This window comes from Bos indicus x Bos taurus, chromosome 11, assembly GCF_003369695.1.
Source record: "Bos indicus x Bos taurus breed Angus x Brahman F1 hybrid chromosome 11, Bos_hybrid_MaternalHap_v2.0, whole genome shotgun sequence".
In the NCBI taxonomy this organism is placed as follows: Eukaryota; Metazoa; Chordata; class Mammalia; order Artiodactyla; family Bovidae; genus Bos; species Bos indicus x Bos taurus.
The window spans coordinates 101236229-101263718 of NC_040086.1; the positions used below are offsets into that span (position 1 = coordinate 101236229).

The window sequence follows — 27490 nt, forward strand, 5'->3', positions numbered from 1 at the left end:
TCCGGGAAGCCCCACTGATTGTCCTAATGTGGAGAACAAATGAAAATATACACTATCTGACAAGAGTAAACAGATGACTTCACTTAAAATTTAGGTTAAGAGATTTAAAAGGAAATGCTAATGGTCAGCAAAATATGACCATCTTCTAATGGGCAGCATAATTTATGACTTGAGAAGAAGGTTCTTGGCATGAGAGAACCAACACTGGGCAGCACAGTGGAGGGACATCAATAAGAAAACTGAGAAACCATCCACGTGAAAGAGGGGCCAAAGCATGAATGAGCAAAGTGTGAATGAAGACACATAAACCCCAGTCTCCCCTGGGGAGCTGACGAGGATCCTCTCCCACTGATATCCAGTACTGACAAAAATCGGGAGAAATGGCATCCACACACACTGAGGTCCAGGGCGTCAGTCAGGACTTTCCTTCTTCCCACCTGCTATTGCTTCCAAACTTCCATAATAATTCTGTTACCTCCATCATTTAAAATGTAATTTTGTAAGTGATTCATGAGGCTACTGAAAAGAAAAAAGGAGAGAAGGACAAAGGGTGGATGAAGAGCTGGGAGGAGAGAAGGAAGGAGAAGGCGGCAGGGAGAACCTGAGGCTCCAGGCTTGGCAGCCAAGAAGCTGGCACAGGTCACTAGCTCTCGGGCTCAGTTCTCTCCTCCGTGAAAGGACAACACAGGCCTTCCCCGGCGGTCTAGTGGGTAAAATGCTGCACCTCCATGCAGGGGGCCCAGGCTCAATCCCTGGTCACAGAACCAGATCCCACCCGCTGCAACTCAGAGCACCGCATGCCGCAGTGGAGGTCGAGGATGCCGTGACTAAGACCCAGGGCAGCCAAATAAAAGTATTATTTTAAATGAAAGAATGAAAAGACAGACAGACGACAATGCATCTGTCAGAGCTGCTTCTTGGTTGAGAAATAACCTAAAGGGCCTAGCACAGAGTCTGAGAGCCTGTTGCTGTCGTTCAGTGGCTCAGTCATGTCCGAATCTCTGCAAGCCCATGGACTGCAGCATGCCAGGCTTCCCTGTCCTCCATGTCTCCTGGAGTTTGCTCAAACTCATGTGCATTGAGTCAGCGATGCCATCCAACCATCTCATTTTCTGTTGCCCCCTTCTCCTCCTGCCCTCAATCTTCCTCAGCATCAGGATCTTTTCCAATGAGTCAGCTTTTTGCATCAGGTGGCCACAGTATTGGAGCTTCAGCGTCAGTCCTTCCAATGAATATTCAGGGTTGATTTTACAAGTGCACAACAAATGCTCTTTTTATTATTACTCCTACTTCTCATGGCTGCCTCTTCTTCAGGGGTCTTTCACCAGAAACCCCGAAGGGAGAGGGGGCTAGTGCCCAGGAGGTCTGTCCTGAGGGGCAAGGAGAGAACAGGGAGGACCGTGCAGCCTTTCTCTCCCCTGGGGCAGCTGGTCTATTGGCAGCCTTCTGCCCACTGCACCACATTTTTAGTTTGCAAGCTAACTTTGTTTCTAATTATCTGCTTTGCAGTTGGATCTGCTGACCTTACATCTGAAGGACAATCCTGTATCTGCTTAAATGATCAAAAACAGTGCACATTTTACCCACAAAGTCCATGGCTGGAAAATTACCTATAGAACTGAGTCAAATGAAGACACTCATTTACTTCGTTTCATTTCTGGTCAGTTTTCATTTAATAAGGAGCATGCCATTAACAAGGCAAAAATAAAATTTATTTAATTCAGTAGACATGCATTAAACACAGAGAAAGGTTCTAATCGAAAGTATTATCTCACATCATACACTGAAAATAATTCTAGGTTGATTAGAGTTAAAAGTATGGAATCAAGTCACAGAAAAACATGGGAGAAAAAAGATATGACCATTTCACAACTACTTTCTTCATTTAAAAGAAACACAAGACAAAAGAGAAAAAGATCAACAGATTTGACTAAATAAATACCTCTGTTGGTTAAAAAAAGAAAACATAACAAAATCTAAGGCAAACAACAATTTGGGAAGATATATGCAAAAACAAAAAAGCTTAATACTAATAGTGTTAAAGAAAAACAATGAAAAATATTTGCATAAAGTATGCCAAGATATGTGCTTAAGAATATTCCCTGCTGCATAATTTTTAAGTATGAAATAACTAGGCAATCTGTCCATCAACAGGAAAAAGTAAAATATAGAGGCTATATCTGTACAGTAGAATAGCAAATGTATTGTGTTCATACATATGATCTGTATATTACTGAATGAAAGAGAATTATAAGATGTTTAATGAGATCTATATTTGGTTTTTTGTTTTTTCTACTACACACACACAAAGGTCCTAAAGAAACTATTCATCAAGCTGTTAATAATGGTTATAAACAAACAAACGAAAAAGATTTTATCTGAGTGGCAGGGGTAACGGGTGGGCAGGACCCCGCCCTCGCCATTCACTTTTTACTTTTCAGAGCTCTATGTTTGTTTTACAGCCACCTCTAACTGCTGGTCAACATCCATTCTCCTTTACTTTCTTAGAAACAGAAGCTCAAGCTTTTAAACAGGACCTGTTGCTACCCAGCCAAAAAACTATTTCTCAACAAGACTTACAGCTAGGTATAGCCAAGTGTCTAAGTTCTGACCAACAAACAAAACGTTTTGCCAGGTTCCGGGAAACCTGCTAGGAATGAGAATGAGATGATGGCTGGAGCGCCAGCAGCCATACCAGACAACTTAGACATGAAGACCACACGTGGCAAAGCAGTAACATAAGTGGAACCTTGGTCCCTGACAATACAGAGCTCCATACCAACCATGGACTATTCTGAAAGGACTATGGTATTTACAGCCAAACCTGATCCTGATACAAACAAACGTATATGTCTAAAACTTAGCAAATTAATAGGCAATGATCTGAACTGACAAATGAGAAGACAAGAACTACACCTAAGAAAGAAATATAAAGGTGAACATTCAATCGCACTACTAATTAAGGAGATAAAGGAACACAGTAAACTGTTGTAGTTCATCTATCAACTAAGTAAAGATGGGAATACGTTTGTCTTCTTTTGACAATTTTTTCCAGTATTCATCTTTTCACACACTGAAATAGGCTAACAGATATTGTCACGGAGTGTAACATGGTATAGTCATTTTAGGAAGTCAAGAAACACCTGGGGTAACAGGCAAATTTGGCCTTGGAACACAGAATGAAGCAGGGCAAAGGCTAATAGAGTTTTGCCAAGAGAACGCACTGGTCATAGCAAACACCCTCTTCCAACAACACAAGAGAAGACTCTACACATGGACATCACCACATGGTCAACACCAAAATCAGACTGATTATATTCTTTGCAGCCAAAGATGGAGAAACTCTATGCAGTTAGCAAAAACAAGACCGGGAGCTGACTCTGGCTCAGATCTTGAACTCCTTATTGCCAAACTCAGACTGAAATTGAAGAAAGTAGGGAAAATCACTAGACCATTCAGGTATGACCTAAATCAAATCCCTTATACAGTGGAACTGAGAAATAGATTTAAGGGACTAGATCTGATACAGTGCCTGATGAACTATGGACTGAGGTTCGTGACACATTACAGGAGACAGATCAAGACCATCCCCATGGAAAAGAAATGCAAAAAAGCAAAATGGCTGTCTGGGGAGGCCTTACAAATAGCTGTGAAAAGAAGAGAAGCGAAACACAAAGGAAAAAAGGAAAGATATAAGCATCTGAATGCAGAGTTCCAAAGAACAACAAGGAGAGATAAGAAAGCCTTCCTCAGCGATCAGTGCAAAGAAATAAGAGGAAAACAACAGAATGGGAAAGACTAGAGATCTCTTCAAGAAAATCAGAGATACCAAGGGAACGTTTCATGCAAAGATTGGCTCGATAAAGGACAGAAATGGTATGGACCTAGCAGAAGCAGAAGATATTAAGAAGAGGTGGCAAGAATACACAGAAGAACTGTACAAAAAAGATCTTCATGACCCAGATAATCACGATGGTGTGATCACTCAACTAGAGCCAGACATCCTGGAATGTGAAGTCAAGTGGGCCTTAGGAAGCATCACTACGAACAAAGCTAGTGGAGGTGATGAATTCCAGTTGAGCTATTTCAATTCCTGAAAGATGATGCTGTGAAAGTGCCACACTCAATATGCCAGCAAATTTGGAAAACTCAGCAGTGGCCACAGGACTGGAAAAGGTCAGTTTACATTCCAGTTCCAAAGAAAGGCAATGCCAAGGAATGCTCAAACTACCGCACAATTGCACTCATCTCACACGCTAGTAAAGTAATGCTCAAAATTCTCCAAGCCAGGCTTCAGCAATACGTGAACTGTGAACTCCCAGATGTTCAAGCTGGTTTTAGAAAAACCAGAGGAACCAGAGATCAAATTGCCAACATCTGCTGGATCATTGAAAAAGCAAGAGACTTCCAGAAAAACATCCATTTCTGCTTTATTGACTATGCCAAAGCCTTTGACTGTGTGGATCACCACCACAAACTGTGGAAAATTCTGAAAGAGATGGGAATACCAGATCACCTGACCTGCCTCTTGAGAAACCTATATGCAGGTCAGGAAGCAACAGTTAGAACTGGACATGGAACAACAGACTGGTTCCAAATAGGAAAAGGAGTACGTCAAGGCTGTATATTGTCACCTGCTTATTTAAGTTATATGCAAAGTACATGATGAGAAATGCTGCGCTAGAAGAACCACAAGCTGGAATCAAAATTGCCAGGAGAAATATCAATAACCTCAGATATGCAGATGACACCACCCTTATGGCAGAAAGTGAAGAGGAACTAAAGAGCCTCTTGATGAAGGTGAAAGAACAGAGTGAAAAAGTTGGCTTAAAGCTCAATATTCAGAAAACGAAGATCATGGCATCTGGTCCCATCACTTCATGGGAAATAGATGGGGAAACAGTGTCAGACTTTATTTTTGGGGGGCTCCAAAATCACTGCAGATGGTGATTGTAGCCATGAAATTAAAAGACGCTTACTCTTGGAAGGAAAGTTATGACCAACCTAGATAGCATATTGAAAAACAGAGACATTACTTTGCCAACAAAGGTCCATCTAGTCAAGGCTATGGTTTTTCCAGTGGTCATGTATCAATGTGAGAGTTGGACTGTGAAGAAAGCTTAGCGCCAAAGAATTGATGCTTTTGAACTGTGGTGTTGGAGAAGACTCTGCAGAGTCCCTTGGACTGCAAGGAGATCCAACCACTCCATTCTAAAGGAGATAGGTCCTGGGTGTTCATTGGAAGGACTGATGCTAAAGCTGAAACTCCAATACTTTGGCCACCTCATGCGAAGAGTTGACTTATTGGAAAAGACCCTGATGCTGGGAGGGATTGGGGGCAGGAGGAGAAGGGGATGACAGAGGGTGAGATGGCTGGATGGCATCACTGACTCAATGGACGTGAGTCTGAGTGAACTCCAGGAGTTGGTGATGGACAGGGAGGCCTGGTATGCTGTGATTCATGGGGTCGCAAAGAGTTGGACACGACTGAGCACCTGAACTAAACTGATAGTCATTTTGGAAAGCCATTTGGTAATATGTATCGGGGGGGTTTCTAAAAGTCCAAATCACATCAGACCCAGGTAAAAGTGAGCATCTTCCACTCTGCCTCTCCACTGACAACAGCTACAAAACGCAGACAGCACGTAAGGGGCTATGATCTGAGGATTCTGAGAGGTGGACAGCAGCAGATGAATTAAGGAGGAAGACCAGAATGCAAAGTACCACTGAACCAGTGATGAGGGAACTATCTGTTTATTCTCCAACATCCTCAGCCTGAACTCAATGCTGCCCGAAACCAGAAGCACGCGTCAGCGAAGACTAAGACATCCAGAAAAGTTCTCCCGTCTATATTCAAAGAGTCAGGAAAGGGTCCCCCAGTTCAGACAGTGGGCAAAATCGTCCCCTGTTGGACTTTTTCCTTCTCTCCTGTCCCAGTCCCTCTGCAACTGTGGCAGGGACAGCGACAACAGCATTCGTAGCTGCCATGGTATAACAAACAAACTCAAGAGTGGTCCACTTTCAAGAGCAGGAGCTTTGAGGGACAGCTTGCTGATGTAATAGTCAATGGCCGTTGAGGATTACAAAACTGGGCAGACAATGGGAGGGCGAGATGCCTAGGATTTTCACACGGGTTCATTCCACTGGTGAATTTAAACATAGGAACTGGATTAGGGTTTTGCGTGGGTTCATCCTATTGGTGAATTCACAACTTAAGAACAGGAATAGGTGCGCAGGAAAGGAGGATACAGAGTGGCAGGGAGGGGCCAGCCATAAAGAGGGAGGCGACATCCAGGAAGACCGTTCACCCCACAGCACTCAGCCAGCGAGGAACTGGGGGAGAGACTTGCGTGCCAGGGGTAACTTGCTCCCGTGGGGACTCTAGGTCTGACTGCCCACCAGACACCTGATCTTGCAAGCCTGTCATGAAAGCCTCACTTCCCACTGCACTTGGTGTCTCCATTTTTTGAGTCTGGGCTAGTTAGCGTGTTTCTCACAATGGCAACCCAAAAGGGCCAGAAATTTTGAGGGTGTGGGGAACTTCCTTTCCAATCTGAGGCACTATGGACCTGAAGGAGTGGAGGAACATGCTCCAACCCTTTAATTCTCTCTCTGCCCTCCCACTATTTCATCCCAAAGGCAACCGGGAGAAGTACACAGCACAGCAGTGTAAATAAGGCCCCAGCTTTCTAGCCAAGGACCGAAAAGGGAGGCCCAGAGAAACAGAACGTATGAGATCACAGAAAAAGATGTGCTTGGAGAAGCAAACTCCTAAAGTTGTTTATTAACTCCAGCACAAGCACAGGTTTGCCCCTAGAAAGCATCATGCACATTCTCAACAACTTGCCTATGGGATAGATGATCACCAAATCACCAATACGAATGGCATGAGCACGAGACAGATGAGAAGAGTCATGCAAAGGCTTTGAAAACAACACAACGAAACCACAACTCAGAAGGCTGATCTGAACCTGCAGCCTAAAACAACAGGGTCAACAGTTTGCTGAAAAGAAAAATATCCACATTCTCCACAGAATTTAAACAGAGTTTTCCTCATAATAACAGAATGTCTAGAATACAAGCCAACATTACTTGGCATGTAAATGATAAGGAAAATTTCAATTCAAATAGGTAATGTAAACATACCACAAGATGACACTGATGTTGGAATTTTCTAATAAAGGCATTAAATGGCTATCATAAAAATGCTCCAACAAGTAAGAGTAACCACTCTTGAACAGAAACACAGAAAGTCTCAGCAAAGAAAGATACAAGGAAGAGCTAAATGGAATTTTAGAAGCAAAAAACAGAAACACACACACACATCTTAGACCACTTGGCACCGCTGCAGTAGTTCAACTGGTAACCTGTGGTTTTATAATAAAGCCCGTCCAAATCACTACCCTTTGCCCCAGTAATTCTACTTCTAGGGCTCTATCCTTAGAAAGGACTTCTAAGCAAAGACAAAACTCTGTGCTCCAAGATATTTATCCCATCAATATTCGTAACAGTGGTAAATGGTAAACTACATGTCCAAGCCAACAGGGAAATCCTATAGGAAAGTATGGTACAGGCCCTGAGCAGAGTATTACAGTTACTAAAATTTAAATTTTCAGAATGCTACATAGTAACACGGTTAGTGTTCAGAGACTAAGTCAGACTCTGCAACCCCATGCAGTGCAGCACAACTGGCTTCCCTGTCCTTCACTGTCTCCTGGAGTTTGCTCAAATTCATGTCCATTGGAGTCAGTCATGCCATCCAACCATCTCATCTTCTGTCACCCCCTTCTCCTGCCTTCAATCTTTCCCAGCATCATAGTCTTTTCCAATGAGTTGGCCCTTTGCATCAGTTGGCCAAAGTATCGGAGCTTCAGCTTCAGCATCAGTCTTTCCAATGAACAGTCAGGGTTGACTTCCTTTAGGATTGACTGGTTTGATTTCCCTGCTGTCCAAGGGACTCTCAAGAGTCTTCTCCAGCACTGCACTTAGAAAGCATCAATTTTCAGCACTCAGCCTTCTTTATGGTCCAACTCTCACATCCATACATGAATGACTACTGGAAAAACCATAGCTTTGACTAGATGGACCTTTGTCAGCAAAGGAATGTCTCTGCTTTTTAATATGCTGCCTAGGTTGTTCATAGCTTTTCTTACAAGGAGCAAGCATCTTTTAATTTCATGGCTGCAGTCATTGTCTGCAGTAATTTTGGAGCCCAAGAAAATAAAATCTGTTACTGTTTCCACTTTTTCCCCATCTATTTGCCATGAAGTGATGGGACCGGATGCCATGATCTTAGGTTTTTTGAATGTTGAGTTTTAAACCAGCTTTTTCACTCTCCTCTTCCACCCGTATCAATAGGCTCTTTGGTTCCTCTTCGCTTTCTGCCATTAGAGTGTTATCATGTACATATCTGAAGTTGTTGACATTCCTCCCAGCAATCTTGATTCTAGTTTGAGATTCATCCGGCCCAGCACTTCACATAATGTACTCTGTATATAAGTTAAACAAGCAGGGTGACAACATACAGCCTTGACGTACTCCTTTCCTGATTTGGAACCAGTCCGTTGCTCTGTGTCTGCTTCTAACTGTTGCTTCTTGACCTGCATACAGGTGTTTCTCAGGAGGTAGGTCAGGTGGCCTGGTATTCCCATCTCTTGAAGAATTTCCACAGTTTGTTGTGATCCACACAGTCAAAGGCTTCAGAAGCAGATGTTTTTCTGGAACTCTCTTGCTTTTTCTATGATCCAATGGATGTTGGCAATCTGATCTCTAGTTCCTCTACCTTTTCTAAATCCAGCTTGTACACCTGGAAGTTCTCGGTTCCCATACTATTGAAGCCTAGCTTGAAGGATTTTGAGCATTACCTTGCTAGCATGTGAAATCAGTGGAACTGTACGGTAGTTTGAGCAACCTTTGGCATTGCCTTTCTCGGGACTGGAATGAAAACTGAACTTTCCCAGGGGTCTTCCTGGTGGTCCTGTGGCTAAGACTCTGTGCTCCCAATGAAGGGGGCCAAAATTCAATTCCGGGCCAGGGAACTATATCCCACACGCTGTAACTAAGAGCTTGAACGCTACAGCTAAAGATTTCACATGCCACAACAAAGATCAAAGATCCTGCCTGCCACCACCAAGACCCAAGGCATCCAAATAAATAAATATTTAAAAGAAAGAAAACTGACTTTTTCAGTCTTGCGGCCACTGCTGAGTTTTCAAAATTTGCTGACATATTCAGTACAGCACTTTTACAGCATTACCTTTTACGATTTTAAATACTTTGGCATTCCATCAGCTCCACTAGCTTTGTTTGTAGTAATGCTTCCTAGGGTACAATTGGCTTCACAATACAGGAGGTCTAGCTCTAGGTAAGTGACCACACCATCATGGTTATCTGGGTGATTAAGACCTTTTTTGTATGGTTCTCCTGTGTATTCTTGCCACCTCTTCCTAATATCTTCTGCTTCTGTTAGGTCCATACCGCTTCTGTCCTTTATTGAGCCCATCTTTGCATGAAATGTCCCCTTGGTATCTCTAATTTCCTTGAAGAGATCTCTAGTCTTTCCCATTCTATTGTTTTCCTCTATTTCTTTGCATTGTTCACTTAAGAAGACTTTCTTATTGCTCCTCGCTGTTTTCTGGAACTCTGCCTTAAGTTGGTGTATCTTTCCCTTTCTCCTTTGCCTTTCGCATCTCTTTTCTCAGCTATTTGTACAGCCTCCTCAGATCACTGCATCTACTACTGTGGGCAAGAATGCCTTAGAAGAAAAGGAGTAGCCCTCATAATCAACAAGAGTCTGAAATCCAGTACTTGAAAATGACAGACCTCAAAAATGACAGAACGATCTGGGTTCATTTCCGAGGCAAACCATTCAACATCACAGTAATCCAAGTCTATGCCCCAACCACCAATGCCAAAGAAGCTGAAGTTGAATGGTTTGATGAAAACCTCCAAGACCTTCTAGAACTAACACCAAAAAATAGATGTTCTTTTCATCATAGACGACTGGAACACAGAACAGGTCAAGAGATACCTGGAGTAAGAGGCAAGTTTGATCTTGGAGTACAAAATGAAGCAGGGCAGAGGCTAACAGAGTTTTACCAAGAAAACACACTGGTGATAACAAACACCTTCTTCCAACAACACAAGAGACGACTCTACACATGGACACCACCAGATGGTCAATACTGAAATCAGATTGATTACACTCTTTGTAGTGGAAGATGGAGACAATCTATACAGTCAGCAAAAACAAGACCTGGAGCTGACTGTGGCTCAGATCATGAACTCCTTATTGCAAAATCTGGGCTTTAAATGAAGAAAGTAGCAAAAACAACTAGACCATTCAGGTATGCCCTAAATGAAATCCCTTATGATTATACAATGGAGGTGATGAATAGATTCAAAGAATTAGATGTGGCAGACAGAGTGCCTAAAGAACTATGGACATGTTACAATATCATTATAACATGATCACTGATAATGTAACACTATCATTAAAAATTCTTGAGACATAACGGGAAGTGGGGGTGAGGGTAGCTTTGATTATATATAAAGAATGAACACAATAAAGCTAAACACAAACGCATTCACCTAGAAAAAAAAGACGAAAAGAAAAGAATATTACAGTGTTAACGGTGCTAAACTAAGTAGAGGGATTACAGATGACTTTTTCTTCTTTCGGCTTCTGTTTTTCAGTCTGGGATAATAAGTGCATATTACTTTGAAAACAGTAACTACTTCCTGCCTCCTCCAAAATGTTCCCTATCTTGCACTCTCAACATTATCTCTCAAGATACTAAGTCATGTTACAGATTTTCCAATCAAAAATTTTCTCTCGAGAATGAAAAAAATGTTTCTTGAATGCAGGAATCTCAATTACTCTTGTTTCTAGCCCTCCAGTCAAACACTTGGCAAGGAAAAACATTCCTACTGCTGATGGTTAATAAGTAATGTGAAATAACTCAGAACTACTCAAATCAGACCAGTCCTCCTTATTAGGAAAAAAATTTTAATAGGACACATTTGCAAGAACACCATTCCAAAGCAGCCTGGTCTCCATGGACAATTACAGAATGTCAAGCTGTCACACAGATGCCACTAATAACTAAACTGTTCTTTTGATTCCTCCTAACTTAAAGGTCCCCACCTTCCCAAACCGTCAAGGAGGCCCCTTCCCCTCCATCTGTTCTACCATATCAGGCTTAGCATGAAAGGCTAACAGCAGAACCCGCCGGGCCCGTCATCCTGGCCCATCAACCACACAGATAAGCCAGGCCACTGTGTGACCGAGCTCTGTCCTTCAACCAACACCCTGGTTACGGGGGTGGGGAGCAGGGATTGGCAGCATGCTGGGGTCTCGTCCACCGGCGTTACAATGTCCAGGAGAAAAACAGACCATTCCGAAACCACAGCACAACTCACTGTGACTAATTTTCCGGGTAAAACATGCACAATGGGTTTCTGCCCTTTAAGCACTGGTGTAACTGCCTAGTTAATTAGAGATGTGCTGCTAAAAGCAAACAGCACCGAAGGAGAGCAGAGTCAACTCTGGTACCTGGGCAATTTGGTATCTTCTTTGGTCTCCCTGAAATGTGATTAAGCATGACCTTTAAGAGGAGCAGATCAACAGTCAATTTTAGTGAAACAAAACCTTGCGTGGGACACGGGAGCGTGCCCTGTAGAGGGGGACCCACCATGGCAGCAGGGCCTCACCAGCTCATCGTGCAGAAAAAGCTACCGAGATTTATCTCAATTGATTTTACTTGCAAGGAAAACACATCATAAAACTGCAACCTCAGCAGGGTACTAAAGGTCGGCTTGGTTTCTTGAGGGATGAACTTGATATCAATAGTTATTAGGACACATTCATACAAGATACACAGGAGAGACGGAGAGAAGATGCTGGTAATCTTACTTAATCCTGATGCGGCCCTAAATCAGGCTCTGCAGACTGTGGGAAAAATCAAGGAAAAAGTTCAATATTCCTGAGACGAGATTCTGTGTGCACGTGCTCTTCTTCAGGGCCAGAAGAGCAGCCAAAAGGTGATTCTAGAGTCCCGGGGGTAGAGCCCCTGTGTGAGGGGCTGGAAGGCCACTCACGCCAATGGTTCACTGCTCCTGCACTTCTCATGGCAAGTTGGCAAGATCTGGTCCAATGCTCCACAGAGAACCAGGTAGGCTCAACCAGGAAAATACCATCAAAGAACGTGGAGACTTGGACAGGACCTTATGATCAGAAAGCCTGAGAAAGAAACACAGCAATTCAAGCATTCAGCAGCTGATTCTAAACTTCTGCTCCACCAACTGCCAACAAGGCTGGTTCCCAGAACCCCACGTTACCCTAACCACACACTGAATCCTCAGGAAAAGCAGCAAACTGAGAACGCTGCCAGAAAGAAATGGAGGCAATCCAAAGAGGACAAGGAAAGGTAAAATTTCTTTAAAAGAAAAAAAAAAGAATTGGAATGTGTGTACACAGAGGCGTTACACAATTTTAAAATAAAGTTATTCCTTTCTCTTAAACCTAACACCACAAAGAGTCCTTGGGTTCAAGCCCAAGGAACTGGAGGAATAAAATGTTTCTTACACTGTAGAATAGGCCTGATCATACTTATCACTAACTCAGGAAACACTAGGACATTCTTGTGATGTCACATGAACAGCACTTAACTACGAATCAGGAGAGAAGGTCACAAGCAGGTGACGTGGCAAGTGTCACACAGGAAGTGAGGGCAGGTGGGTCTTCAGGGGCAGAGAGGATCTGGGAAGGGCTGAGGAGAAAAGGACGCTTCAGAAGAGGTCCAACATCAGCAGGAGGGAAATCTGGAAAATACGAGCTGACAGAAGACTGAATACTCTGACTACAGGATGCACACAGGGTGTCAGAGGGGACAGGCAGCTGGGTGGGCTGCAGTCTGAACGCCAGGCTAAGGAAGGCGGAAGCTGCCAAGAAGACCACCACCGAGCACATCACTGCGGCCGGAAGGGGAGAAGGCAGGTCACGGGTGGCAACTCACAGCCTGATTTTGGCTAAAGATGTCCAACAAGTGACTGTAAGAGACAGGGTCCAGGCCCTGCTATATTCACGGGGAAAAGAACACTCAGTTCAGTTCAGTCACTCAGTCGTGTCCGACTCTTTGCAACCCCATGGAGTGCAGCACTCCACGCCTCCCTGTCCATCACCAACTCATGGAGTTTACTCAAACTTATGTCCATTGAGTCAGTGACGCCATCCAACCATCTCATCCTCTGTTGTCCCCTTCTCCTCCTGCCTTCAATCCTTCCCATCAGCAGGGTCTTTTCCAATGAGTCAATTCTTCACATCAGGTGGCCCAAGTATTGGAGTTTCAACTTCAGCATCAGTCCTTTCAATGAATATCCAGGACTGACCTCATTTAGGATGGACTGGTTGGATCTCCTTGCAGTCCAAGGGACTCTCAAGAGTCTTCTCCAACATCACAGTTCAAAAGCATCAATTCTTCAGCGCTCAGCTTTCTTTATAGCCCAACTCTCACATCCATACCTGACTACTGGAAAAACCATAGCCTTGACTAGGTGGATCTTTGTTGGCAAAGTAACGCCTCTGCTTTTTAATATGCTGTCTAGGTTGGTCATAACTTTCCTTCCAAGGAGTAAGCATCTTTTAATTAAGTCAATATATGCTCCAGACAGAAAGTATCTTTTTTGACAGTAGAAGATACTGACAGCAGGACTTCCCTGGTGGTCCAGTGGGAAGAATCCACCTGCCAATGCAGAGGACACAGGAGCCAAAAATTAATAAGTAAATAAATTTTTTTTTTTAAAAAGTGCCAACAGCAGCAGCTGGAGCAGAATGCCTTCACGGACTCCAAGGCTGGACCTCTCCCCCACCTCACACAGGCCTTCCTCTCCCCTCTGCCCGCAGACTTTCCTCCTGCTTTAGTGTGTCTCTAAAGTACTTCTTACTCCCTGATATCAGTTATATTTTTTAGTTGTCTGAAGAAGGAGAGGGCAATCCACTCCAGCGTTCTCACCTGGAGAATCCCATGGACAAAGGAGCCTGGCGGGCTACAGTCCCCGGGATCACAAAGAGTCAGACGCAACTGAGCAACTAACACACACACACATCTACCAAGAACATAAGCTTTACATGGGCAAGGACCTTGAGCCTTCTGTTACCACCATATCGACATCTCAGCATAGATCAGGCACTCAGCACATAGTGGACGAATAACTAGAAAGACTCAGTGATGGCCTCAGTCAGCGTTTCTCAATCGTAACTTGTCCAGGGAACCCTGATTCAACACACGCCTTAAAGTGAAGTCGCTCAGTCGTGTCTGACTCTTTGTGACCCCAAGGACTGCAGCCCACCAGGCTCCTCTGTCCATGGGATTCTCCAGGCACGAGTACTGGAGTGGGGTGCCACTGCCTTCTCCGGAGGATCTTCCCGACCCAGGGATCAAACCTGCGTCTCCTGCATTGTAGGCAGACGCTTTTCCGTCTAACCTACATACACATACATACATGCACTCACACACACACTGCCCCACGTACACGCGCCATCCAACACGCACACCCTGCTGCTGACGCTCTAATCAATCTGTCCTTTTCAATGGTAGTCTTTATTTTTATAATCAATGCTGAGGTGTGTCCCAAATAATGTGTTCCCAGTAACAGTTAAAGCACAGGAGCTTGTGAATTATTTACTCATATCAGAGCAGATTCAAGGTTGTCCCCAACACATCTGCCACTCATTTGCATTTCAGTAAGCCTTCTTGAGTGGGAAAGAAAGTCACAGCATTATAGCTAGCTAGGACATAGATTTCTGGAAGGATTAGCCCAAATGCCACCTACACTTTGTTCTAAAACCTGACGATGCTGGGGAAAAGAGAGGGCCTGGCGTAGTCAGAGACTGGCCCCCGCTAGCTGAGAGTCTGCTTTCCTTCTCATCGCACCACTACAATGCTTCTCCAAGACCTGTGGCGCCTCCTGCCATACCCCTGAGCCAGACTCAGACTGCGGAGACATGCAAGTAAACAGAAAGGGGCTGCAGCGCTGGCCCACGTGGCCCAGGGTCTGTCCCGCCTCCAGTCCGTGCCATCCAACACAGTGCTCACTGGCCACATGCGGCTATGTGACTGAAACTTAATATTAAAAGTTTTAAATGTAGTCCTTCAGTTACACTAGCCACATTCCAAGTTACATGTCAATAATACCTATTGTATGCCAAGAGTTACAGGCCACTAGTGACGACCATATTGGGTAACCTAGAGAATATTTCCATCATCACAGAAAGTTCTACTGGCCAGCACCGCTCTGGATTCAAAAATGAGTGTGTCCCGTACCACAGTGAGGCCAGAACTGCAATGGAGGAGACTGAAGGGCCAGAGCAGGCCCTTTCCCTTGGCATCTTAACCATGACAGGGCATTCAGCTATGATCAACCATACAAAAGGGGAACCATAAAATAAAACAAACTGTGGTCCAGAAAAAGGGCAACAGAAGAGAAGAATGGGGCTACCGCCTGCTTTCGGATTTCTTCCATCCAACCCAAGCATCAGCCTGGCCACGATACAGGCAAGCTGCACGCAGCAGAGCTCTCACGAGCAGAGACGGATGGCCACAGGGCAGACGGACCCCACACAGCAGACGGACCGAGGAGGACTGGCAGCAGCAGGTACCTGATCTCTTGACTCCAGGAGGGAGTGGCCTGGAGACAACTATATTCTTGTATATTTCCTTTCAAAGGGGCCAGCCATCTGCCTACAAACCTCTGCTTCACAAGCAAAACATCTTAGAGAAGCGCTGACATTTAATCTGCCAACGGCCCCTATTTTGAGGTTTCATAATAACAGATTAATTCCACACAGTGACTATCTAGTAGTCATGCACGGGGTCTGTTTTTGTAGAATAATACAGTGGCTCTCGGCATAAAGCCTAACAACTCTGTGCAGAACTAACATTTCAAAGGTAAGATTTAAATGCTCACACAATGAGAAGAAAAAAAACAACTCTCCATAACAAAATCCAGTCTCACTCAGGAGCAGTGAGATTCTCCACACCACACTCCAGGTCAAGTGAAATGACTGCTCCATCCCGCTCTTTATGAATCAGCCCTTTAACGATTCCACAGAAGGATGGCTCAGAAACCTGGTAGGAAGCCTGGCTATAAAGGACAGCACAGGAAGAAGAAAGAAGCTCACAGGCAGGAGGTACCAATCTCTGTATGATACGCACCGAAGATCTGAATACAGAAAGGGGGATGGAGGGAGTGGGGGAGAGGCAGGCGGGTTAGAAGAAAAGGCGTCCTTCTTACAACACACACACAGACACACGGACATCCCAGGGAGTGCTTCCTACGTGTTAAACCCCGTAGGGAGGAACTCCAGGCACCACCTCAGTCCCCACGAGGACTCAACAAGGAGAACACCATCACTGAGCCCGTGCTACATACAGAGCAGAGGTGCTCAGACACTGAGCAACGCGGCGGAAGGCACACAGCCCGGGAACGGCAGAAGTGGGCTGTGAACCCAGGCGGCCAGGTTCCGGGACGCAGGCCTGAAACACCTGTGTTGCAGTCCTGACGCTGCTGTCCGGCTTCTCCTACTCTTCTCCTCTGTGTATGTTATGTTCCAGGCAAAACAGTCGCACCTCGTTAGCCAAATACGGAGTTCACCAAGTGTGCAAGCTGGGGTCTGCCAGGCTGACTCCTGGGCTGTTCCCAGGTGATGCTTTTCATATCAGCAGCTCTGCAATACAACGTCTGTTAGAAAATCCATATACAATAAATAAAGAAGTCATGAAGTTTCTTTTTTAAAGCCAATATATATTAAGGGAAAAAGCTAATAAAAGGTATCAAGTAATCAAAAGTAAAAATAATATGAGAAGAAGAAGGTGGTTTGGGAATCTCATTTTTTTCAGATTGGTCAGTTCGGAAATATACTGAACACTTTATTTTTTAAACATTTGCTCACGTTGCCCTTTCTACCTGGAATGTTCTTCCCACTTTCTTCCGTACCCTCCATGTCTGCCTGTCAAAAGTCCAGACATATTTCAGGGGCAGGTCAGCACACCCTCCTCTACAGTCTTCTTTACGGTGTACTGACCAGGGTCACCTCCTCCAAAAGACCCTCGGAGGCGCTGTGTGCCTTCCTGGTGGGTGAGGACCCTCTGCTCTGTACCACATGGATCCATGTTCCGGCTCACCTCTCACTGTACTGGGAGCGTTGTGAAGGCAGAGCCTTGTCTCCTCCCGGGCCCACCCAGTCCAGCAAAGGAGGCCCTCAAGAATCCTTTCCTAAATGATCATGCTGGGGCTGCCCCGAGCATTCTCAGCAGAAAGATCACTTCTGTCATCAATGCTACCCTGGTAGCTCAGTCGGTAAAGAATTCACCTGCAATGCAAGAGACCAGGGATCGATCCCTGGGTCAGGAAGATCTCCTGGAGAAGGAAATGGCAATTCACTCCCTTATTCTTGCCTGGAGAATTCCATGGACAGAGGAGCCTGGCGGGCTCCAGTCCATGGGGTTGCAGAGAGTCAGACACGACTTAGCAACAAAATAGCTATGTTTCAAACATCTCCTCAAACAAAAGACTGCAGAAGGAAGGTCATGAGCCACACCTATAAAAACTGGAAATTCTTTTTACAATAATGCTCCAAGACTCACCCCAGTGAGTCTGCTGGCCTAAACCAGGACTGAGCTTTTTAAAGTACTTTACAAACTGCCTCACCTTCTATGAGAACTTTATTAACAAAACACAGTAATTAAACTTGGGACCACTGAAAACCACATGTATGACCAGATATAATTAATATTTACCCAATCAAACAGGACAGCAAAGACAATTAAATCAAGAAGGATTGAGATGCGGGTCAATTCAGACTCCAGACCACAACTGAAACCTGCCCTTAAGATGCCTTCCACTCGCTCACAGCACCACTAACCTGCTTCCAAGACGGCATGTTGGGAAGGGAAGGGGTGTGGACCGAGACCAACGGAGGGAGGTCTCCTCATTACCCACCTGCTCGCTGGAGTCCCCAGGACAGCCGGACCACTACACCCACAGAGAGGGCAGAGCTCGCACTTTAGTCAGACCTCTGTCACAACCAATTCTAACAGTCCTGCTGCTCTTCTTCGCAGAAAATAAACTGCTATTTATCGAGCCCTTATTATATGCCAGATGCCATGCTAAGTGCTGAAGGTGTATTAATCCACAACCACCCAATGAGGAAGCTGCTGTAGTCAGGCCCACTTCACAGACAGAAGTAATGAGGGGCTATGTCAGCTGCCCCCGGGACTCCCAGGGAGGGCTAGGGAGAGGCAGAGCTGGAAGCTGGCATCAGACAGAGCCCGGGGCTTAACCGTGCTGCCACAGTCATGCCCCTAACTTTGCAATTTTACCCGCAAATATAATTGACACCACATTCGCTCCCATTTCCACCACAATAACTATGGCATATTGTTTATTTCATGCCTTCATTAAGTAACTTCATTAAGCAGGACAAATACTGGCAGTTTTTACAGCTCATTATTAATCCTACAACGCACACCGCTCCAGTGAGAAATAAAGATTAATCTTCCTGCATCTGAACAGATTCCTCGTCAGGGCCATCCTGACCGGGAAGAGGAGGGGCAAACCTCCACCGCATGAGCTGGGCACCCTGGCAAATCATCAGATGGCGAACGAACAGAAGAACTGCCAGGTGAAACATCACCAGCTTCCAACAGGCATGAGCCATGTCAGAAAAGCAACCTCCTGACTTAAAGAGTAAAAGAGAGGAAGGGATCGCCACGCTACCCAAGGACCCATGATGTGCAGAGGAGGCCCCTGGACGGACTGAGCACCACTCCTTCCCCTAAGAGCTGCCACCCCCCTCCACGCCATGTTCGCTGGATCAGAACAGATGGCTGATTCCAGTTTCCTGGTGGAGAGCGGAACTGATGGGGCCTCGCCCAGCCCCTGGGCTCACCTGAGCTGAGGGGATGCAAACCTCGAGGCCCTGAAGCTGTTTGGCCCGGCCCAGCGCACTCATCTGCAGACAGAAATGCCTGATGGAGACACGGAGAGGCAGGACGGGGGCCGTGAGTCCTGGAGGGCCAAGACCAGAGAGGCACTGCCCGGTTCCTGACACCCTCCTGCTTCTCAGTGCCACCCCGTGGAAGGCCTCACTGCGTTTCCTGCCCACTGGCCCCATAGAACACCCAACGAATGCCCCCTTTTTTGCATATGTGAACACAAGTGTGTCTCTTCCTTGAAACCAAAAAAGCCCAGAGAAGGCAAAAGTAAACGTTGGCCTGTTATCACCTGTGGCAATCCCCAGACGAGCCCATTAAGCATGATTATTTCAAGCGCTGGAGCTTGTCGAGGTCTCACTGGCCTCCAAGGGGAGCAAGAGGGGAGAAGGAGTGTGGGCCACCTCAGGTTTCAAGTGAGGCGTCGACCCTCTCCAGGGTTTGGCATCCTCACCAGCAAGCCCGCAGGGACCATCGCATCCAGCCAGCCTCATGTGCAAGCCTCTGGGAGGTCCAGATGTGATCACAGAGGGGGCTCTGGGCTGGGGTCTGCTCTGAGCAGTGTTCTCTGGGGGAACCAGACATGGGCACAGCGCCAGAGGGCTATGAAGGAGCCCGAGGGAGCACAGAGCTGGGCACTTAGACATTCCCCAGCTTCCGCCACCAGCTTCCTTCTGCCTCAATCAGTCAGGAATAACTTCGGTGGGTCCTTAGTGAGTTTCATATTCTCCAGGAAAAAATGTAAGCACGTGGCAAAGCCAACGGGAGGCCAAAATTTCAACTCCTCAGAGACTAAATCAGCTAGTGACTAGAAAATTCTGCCTGTATCTGGGATTTTCTAGCAGGTGGTCCCAAGTATTACTCATCCAAGTGAAAAGACTCCTGAGTTTAGGACTCATAAGCCCCTTGAAGGCAGAGAACTGAGTTTATGTTTCTTCAAGACGCGGAATAACCAATGACCCCCACCTCCTTTCTCAGCCCCTCCATGACAACGATGAGGAAGTTGTCACCACTCTGGCTCCCAGTGAGGCAACAAATACACTGGGATATTCTGTGCCCAAGGGAAAAAATACAAAAAGTGACAGTCCTGGTTTTGTTTTACATTAAGTATTTTATGAGACTTAGCCACCAATTTGAAAGTAAAATCTTAGTATTAGGCTGAATGAAAGTATGTTGACCGTATGAGATGATTTGAAAGTCACACATAAAATGCATGATATAATGTGCATTGTGAGGATTCTGGTCCCCTCTTCCTACTGCACAGAGAGGAAAAGTGCACTCCATTTTCTTTTTTTTTAAGCAACTAGAAGGTCATGTGAAGGACACTGATAAAAATATCTTGGTCCTCCAGATCCACACCTCTACAGCTTCAGTGAAAATGTATTAAAAGCTAAGGATTTTGTAACCAGCTCCATCATCAATATACCATATTGCACTTATTCTAAAACCTTCTGAAATCACAACGCATCTGAAAATGCTCTCTGAAAATGACCTCGTTCTCTGCGGTCCAAAGAACTCACAATGCGTCTTACAATCAACAGCAGCTTGCTGTCAATAAAACAAAGGCCCTTGGTGAAGGCGCCACCCCTCACCACTCACACCACCTTCCCACCCCTGAAAAGAACTAACAAACCCAGTCGAGCCGCATCTGGAAACCTGGCTGATGTGAAAGGAGGAAGCAGCAGTGGTGGGCTAGGTGTCCTCACGACATCAGAGAGAAAGGGAACCAATCTCCCGTCCACGGATCAAAGAGAACAGCTCTCCACAAGTCAAACGAAACCTCCCAGATTAGAAGCCAAGCAAGTGTTTCTCCTTTCCCAAAGCTTCTAACTCAAGTCCTCACTTCGGGGAGGGGCTCGTATCTCAGGGAAGGTAGGAGGGAGCAGAATCACCCCACAGTGACTACAGGGAAGAGCTCTGGACCAGCGTGGGACTCGGTTCAAGGGAGGCAAGCTTCAAGTTTAAACAGTAATTTGTGTGTAATTATCCTCGCAGGTTGATACAAGATAGTTAGATTAAATAAATTAATCAAAGTACAAATTGTGCTGGCAAGCTCCAGCGCCTGGCTTCTCCTAAGGCCAAGCTGGCAGCAGCACCAGGGCTGGGATTCACAGCCCCCGGATCAGAGCTGGCAGGTGACGGGGGCAGAAGAGAGGCAGTCACGCTCCAGGGGAAGGGAAGCCAGGGTGGCAATCGGAGGGGCGGGCGGGAGGAGGGCTCCGCTGAGCCGTGACAGTGGAAGCCTTAAACACCAGATCCATTACAGCCTGAACACCCACGGCCATTTACACATCACGGTTGGAAATAAATCCTCAGGAAAGCAAAGACCTAGGGGAAGCAGCCATTAATATGCCTTGCCCGCAACACAGCTGAAGCCAGATCGCTTGTCCAAAAAGATGTGTGACCAGGATGCTCTCCTCTCCCCCAACCCGCTTACTTAGAAGTCACGTTATCATCGACATATGAGGATCAATGCTACTCTATTTCATTAGCATACTCCTAAGACCTAACATTTATTGAGCCTTAGGCAAAGTTCTTTACTTAATGCTGATAACCCAAGAAAGGAAGAACTGCTATTATTCCCATTTGAAGATGTGGAACCTGAGACTCAAGGACCAAGGGACCTGCCCAATGTCACACAGTAAACAAACCACAGAGCCTAGGATCAATCTAGATAGGTAGCTACACTGCCAGGGGAGGAGGGGAGATTCAAGGAAGGAAAAAATATTAACAAATGAATGAAAACTGACTTGCAGGAACATCATCCCAGGTGTGGCAATTCCTGCAAAATTAGAAAGCAGGCCCCTGCTATGAGCTGAAGTAACAGCGACACACAGTCTGGCAGAAAAGCAAACCCCGGCCATCAGCAGACGGACACAGCCTGAAGAAGCTGGGCCAAAGGAACACGGGAGGGGAGCTGCAGAAAAGCTGTACGGCTCCACTCCTGATCTGGTCAACCCATCAGGTATGGATACGTCACAAAGCAAATTCCACACTGGTCACCAGGCCACCGCTGTCTTCTGCAGCTGGTGGGGAGCGAGCACACAGGACAGGGTCTGCCACTGCCCTCCAACGGGGCCGCAGCCCAGTTCCACTCAGTGGCCACGCTTCTCTGAAATCTTCATCAGAGTCACCCTTTTGGAGCTTCTGCAGGGAACCCTCCACACTTTTCCACCAATCACACTCCACCACTCAGCTTCCAAATTCAATTTTCAAACAAACTGTTCCAGGGATTTACCTAATGGTCTAGTGGCTAAGACTCCAAGCTCCCAATGCAGCAGGCCCAGGGAACTAGACTAGTTCCCCTAGTCAGGAAACTAGATCTGGCACACCCCAACAAAGACTGAAGATCCTGAGTGTCACATCTGAGACCTGGCGCAGGCAAACAAATAAATACTTAAAATAATAATAATACTCCTGGACATTCTGAAGGGCTTCCCCAATGGCTCAGCAGTAAAGAATCCGCCTGCAATGCAGGAGATGTGGGTTTGACCCCCGAGTTGGGAAGATCCCCTGGTAAGGAAATGGCAATCTGCTCCAGTATTCTTGCCTGAAAGAGCCCCTGGACAGAGGAGCTTGGCGGGCTGCACTCGATGGGGTCACGAAGAGTCGGACACGACTGACACAGCACAGACATTTGGGTGTCTGTTACAAGACTGCTTTTTATACCCACACTGGTAGTAGGTTACAAAGGAAGGGTGGTGTGGCAGACTTTTAAACTATTTGTTTTGGCTTGAATTTTCTGATACGTTTTTACAAAGTACAGCATGCTCAATCACTACAAAATTTGTTGTATTGTAAGAAGGGTATACATCTTATTAATAAAATGCTTTGTATACAAATTTAAAAGAAAAGAGTAATCCTTCTTTCTCTGTGGCAGTGGCTGTTGAACTTTCAGGGCCACAGACCCCTGAAAAGATCTTGATAAAAGCTGAGGATTAGTCTCCCGAAAAATGGACCTAAATATATTCCGGACCAATTGAAGGACCCCTGCCTTTTGCGAAGCTACTCTTTGATGATATATATTTTATCAAACAAAAACAGGCAAGCAGCGTCAGGCGGGCAGGGAGTGGACGACCGACAGGCACAGAAAGTAACACAGTCCGATGTCTTGGCCACGAGCCGGCAGAAGCCGGAGGAACAGATGAGCACTGTCGATGATCAAGGCCAAAGATCACTTCTCTGGTTCTGAAGGTTTGGGGGCTGAGTTGTGCTTTAGTGACTCAAATTTAAACACAATAACAACAACAAAACCCTGAAAATATGATGTAATATAGTTAAACCAAGGAATTACAATTCACATAAGACGTTTTCCTTTGCCAGCCCATATATGTATTTCAAGTAAGACTACAATGACCTTTGTGACTTATACTTCACAGTCGCTAAGTCAGGTCCCTCTCTGAGACCCCAGGGACTGCAGCTCGCCAGGCTCCCTTGTCCTTCACTATCTCCCAGAGTTTGCTCAAATTCATGTCCACTGAGCCGGTGAGGCCATCCAACCATCTCATCCTCTGTCGCCCTCTCCTCCTCCTGCTCTCAATCTTTCCCAAAATCAAGGTATTTTTCAATGAGTCGGCTCTTCGCATCAGTTGGCCAAACCATTGGAGCTTCAGTTTCAGTCCTTCCAACAGTTAATAAATCTTTGAAAGTTTCTATTCCAAGATTTTTACCTAAGAGAAGAGCCATTTTCTACCCATGTCTTCCTTATAAAGACACCACTGCGTCCTACAGAAAGCAAGCAGCTACCTGGATCCGGGCTGTGGGGATGGCAAAGGCAGACTAGAGAACAAAAGTAAGTAAAATCAGGCTGCTGGGGAACTGACGGTGGTGCTGACACTGATGATACTGTTCATGGTAACTAACGCGTATCAGCCCTCTTCTGAACCCCTCGCGTACTCCAGGCTTTTGATCTTCACAACAGCCCTGAGTGGGAGACTACCATCAAGCTCATCTTACAGATATCAGGAGTAAACCACCCAAGGTCACAGCAGGACTTGAACCCAGGCAGGCCCCGGAGCACCTGTCTTTAATGACAAGCTACACAGCCTCTCTGATCCAAGGAGATGACAAACGCATTCATGTTTTAGAAACGATAAAGGGCTGAAACGAACACAAGACACTTCAGCTTTTCACTGTCTACTTTCTTTGCCCTTTCCAGATCTGCCTCAAAACAATCAAGATAATTTGCCTTCTGTTTGTATCCCCAAACTAGCTGGGAAAAAAAAAAAAAAGCTTAATATGCATTATCCTTCAATAAGTCAGGCCATGAGTGGAATGCACAAGCCAAATAAAGACATCTCAGCAGCCGTGTGCTCAGAAAATGCAGTGGCTGAGACCCACCTCCCACCCACCAAGAGAAGTGGGACCCAGAGCCCAACCTAAGCCCCCACCTCCTCCCTCCAAAAACACGGGTCATCAGAATCGTAAGACTGACTTCAAAGACAAGGAAGCTACTTAGGTGAAGGTGTTTTGTTGGTCTGTCTTCTGCCAGGTCCTGCCGGATACTGGAAAGACACTGGTGAACAGGTAGGCAGTGTCCCTGGCCCCAGCTCCAGCCATTGGTGCTTACAGGCCAACTCGGATCACACCACGATGTGGGCAAGGGGCACTGCAGGATAGTACAGAGGGGTTACCTCACCCTGACCTGAGGAGCTAAAAAAGAGTCTCCCAATAAAGCAAGAGAATATCAGCCAAACAAGAGGGGTGGGGCCTGCTGAAACAGGCTGCTTAAAGAGCAGGAGGGCTCGCAGGTTGAGGATTGAGCTGGGACACCACGGGAGTTAGACAGTGAGCCGGACTGTTACCAGCTCCATCATGGCACCCGTCATCATCCTGAGCAGAAGAAGGAATCATCAACATATTTTAAGCAGGAGACTTGTGAGCTCAAACTTGCACATTTAAAGGTCACTCTGATGCTATGCGGGGAGAGACAGGAGGTGGTGAGACAGTGGGGCCAGTGAGGAGACTTCTGCAAATGTCCCGGGCTCTGAGAGAAGCGGTGGGGGTGTTCGCTCATCCGTTTAGCAACCAACGCTTACTAAGCACGTGCCAAGCACCAAAAACCATGGTTCGACTGACCGCAGTGCTGGATGCGGGAGGGTCCAGGGCCTCTGATGTGCAGAGGGAGTGAAATCCACGAGGCAGCGATGTGGCCTGGTTGGTTTTGCTGGTTTTGTCAACCCACCCAGAGGCAGTATTCCCAGCCCTCCCCGGTCACTGGCTCCCAGTGGCCACCTCCCTACGAAGCTGGCCTGCTGGCTAATTGGTGGGAGAGGAAGGGGCAGGTGCAGGCGTTAGGAAGTGCCCTCCAGACCCCACCGGGACCAGATATTGTCAGTGTGCCTTCAGGATCAAAAACGGAGGCTTACGAGGGCCCGTTCCCACCTCGTGACTCATCAGAATAAAGCAACTCCAGCCTCTGCAAACCAAAAGCTCTGAAAACCCTCCTCGAAAGCAAGATGTGCCCATCACTACGTGACTGAGAAGGACAACACGATTCAGAGGAAGTCTCCCCGGGAAAGGCAGCATTCCCCACAAGACATCTTGCGAGGAAATTACCACACTCTGGTTTTCTAAGCCAAGGTCCCCAAGCACAGCGTTTTGGCCAAGGATTCCGATGAACTGCCAGCAGGATAATGTGGTGACGCTGTCTGAACTACTGTGAAAACGCATTAAAATCTCAATGTCTGAGCTCATCCAAGCAATTAAAATGAGCACGGACTGCTCTGTTTTAGACTGGGAAAAACAAAGATCGGATAGCATCGGCCTCTAGAATCCTCTGTGGCTTCTTGGAACACTTTAAAGGTATTTAGGGCAAGCACTTTTGCTATCCAAACCAAGCTAAGGGTACTCTAGTTAACCAGCCACGTCTCCACCGGCTCAAGTTAAGTGTTGAGGGGTGAAGGGGGCATGTGCAGCACTGAAAGAAAGCCCATACCCACCGCGGGCTTACTCTGCACTGGCCCTGCGCTAAAGCCCACAGAAAGAAGTGTCTTCAGATTCACTATGCAGGTGAAGAGGACGAAATGCAGAGAGGAACTGTAACACAGAGAAATCATCGCAGTGACTTTCAAAGGAAAGAAAACACGCTTCCACTTGCTAACTACAGAAACCTCTTCAGTGGTGCCTGTCGTCCGCTAAAAAAGACAGGCCAAGAACTCATGTGATCTTAAAACACGGGGGGTTCTAACTCTCATCACAAACCCCAGGGATAAGGGAAGATTTCAAATCAACGCCTTTTCCAGGAAACGTAAGTGTGGTGAGCTAGGTAAACGGATGGACAGTCAGGCAAGGAGTCCAGGGTCCGGTGCGGACCCAGCAGCCCCCAGCTCGCCCCTCGGGAGGCACTGGTCAGCTCATGGGGCTGACCTTGCCTATGGGCAAAATCGGCCATCAGGGCTCCAGGTACTGAAATTTACACAGACCCATTCACAGGAAGTTCCCTGGAGATCTAGTTAGAACTCAGAGCTTTCACTGCAGGCACTCGGGTTGGATCCCTGGTAGGCGAACTAAGATCCCACAAGCTGCACGGCGTGGCCAAAAGAAAACAGAGAGACCCCACTCACAAACAGAACAACAAACGTGCAGCAGCCTTGCTACGCAGTCATTAACCCACGGCACCAAGAATCCACGGACAGCTCTTTCAGGACACAGTCCAGTTGGGTCAGGTCTCACGTTAACAGTGGCAAGGAAGTCAGTACCCTGTTTTTCCCCTTTCGACACAAATGTAAGACGTATATTTAGAGTGCAGACATCCAGCAGGCTCTCTGACGCAGGAGTCAGCCTGTCAGGAGAGAGTCTAGGGCTGGCCTGGAGCGTGGCGTCATCCAGACACGGCTGGCAAGTGAAGCGGCAGGAAAGATGAGCTGGCCCGGAGGAGGCCTGGATTACAGGAGAGAAGCACAAGGCGCCTCACAGCCCTGCGCCGGCTCAACCCACCACCAGGAAAAGAAGCTGAGAAAGTGGGCAGGCGGGACATCAGATTCCTTCCACACCGATAACCCTGCGCCTCCATCCCCCACCATCAATGTGCAACTTACCTGGAGGAAAAATGATATGGGGCCATTTCCTGTCCACTAATATCCCTGGAAGAGAAGAGAAAGTGCCCTTTGCAGGCTCTGGTTACAACCCACAGAAGGCTTTGGGCAAAACACACAATCCTGTTCAGCCCAGAAAGGGCTACTGTAAGACAGCCAAAGCCCGGGACAGAGAGACAGAGAGACTCCTGGAAGGCACGTGTGCCACACGTCCAGCCGCCTCTGCCTCTGCTCGGGGCAGCTTCTTAACAGATCTCCTGCTCCTTCAGAGAGGGAGGAGGAGGGAGTCACAAGTCTGATTCCAGGCCACAATACAGTGACAGTTTCCAGAAACCACAACTAATGAGCAGAACAGAGATGTGGAGTCAGGCCAGAGCCTTGGGTGGAGCCCAGTTAGAATTACGGGGACCTCATATGACTTCCACTAACGTCTCCACTCCTGTGTCACAGGAGGCTACGCTG

General features: G+C 46.6%; 1 protein-coding gene across 2 annotated transcripts in view; it reads right to left on the reverse strand.

Moving 5' to 3' along the window:
• Nucleotides 1-27490, reverse strand: part of MED27 (mediator complex subunit 27) — a 240480-nt gene that overhangs the window by 202903 nt on the left and 10087 nt on the right. The window lies entirely within an intron of this gene.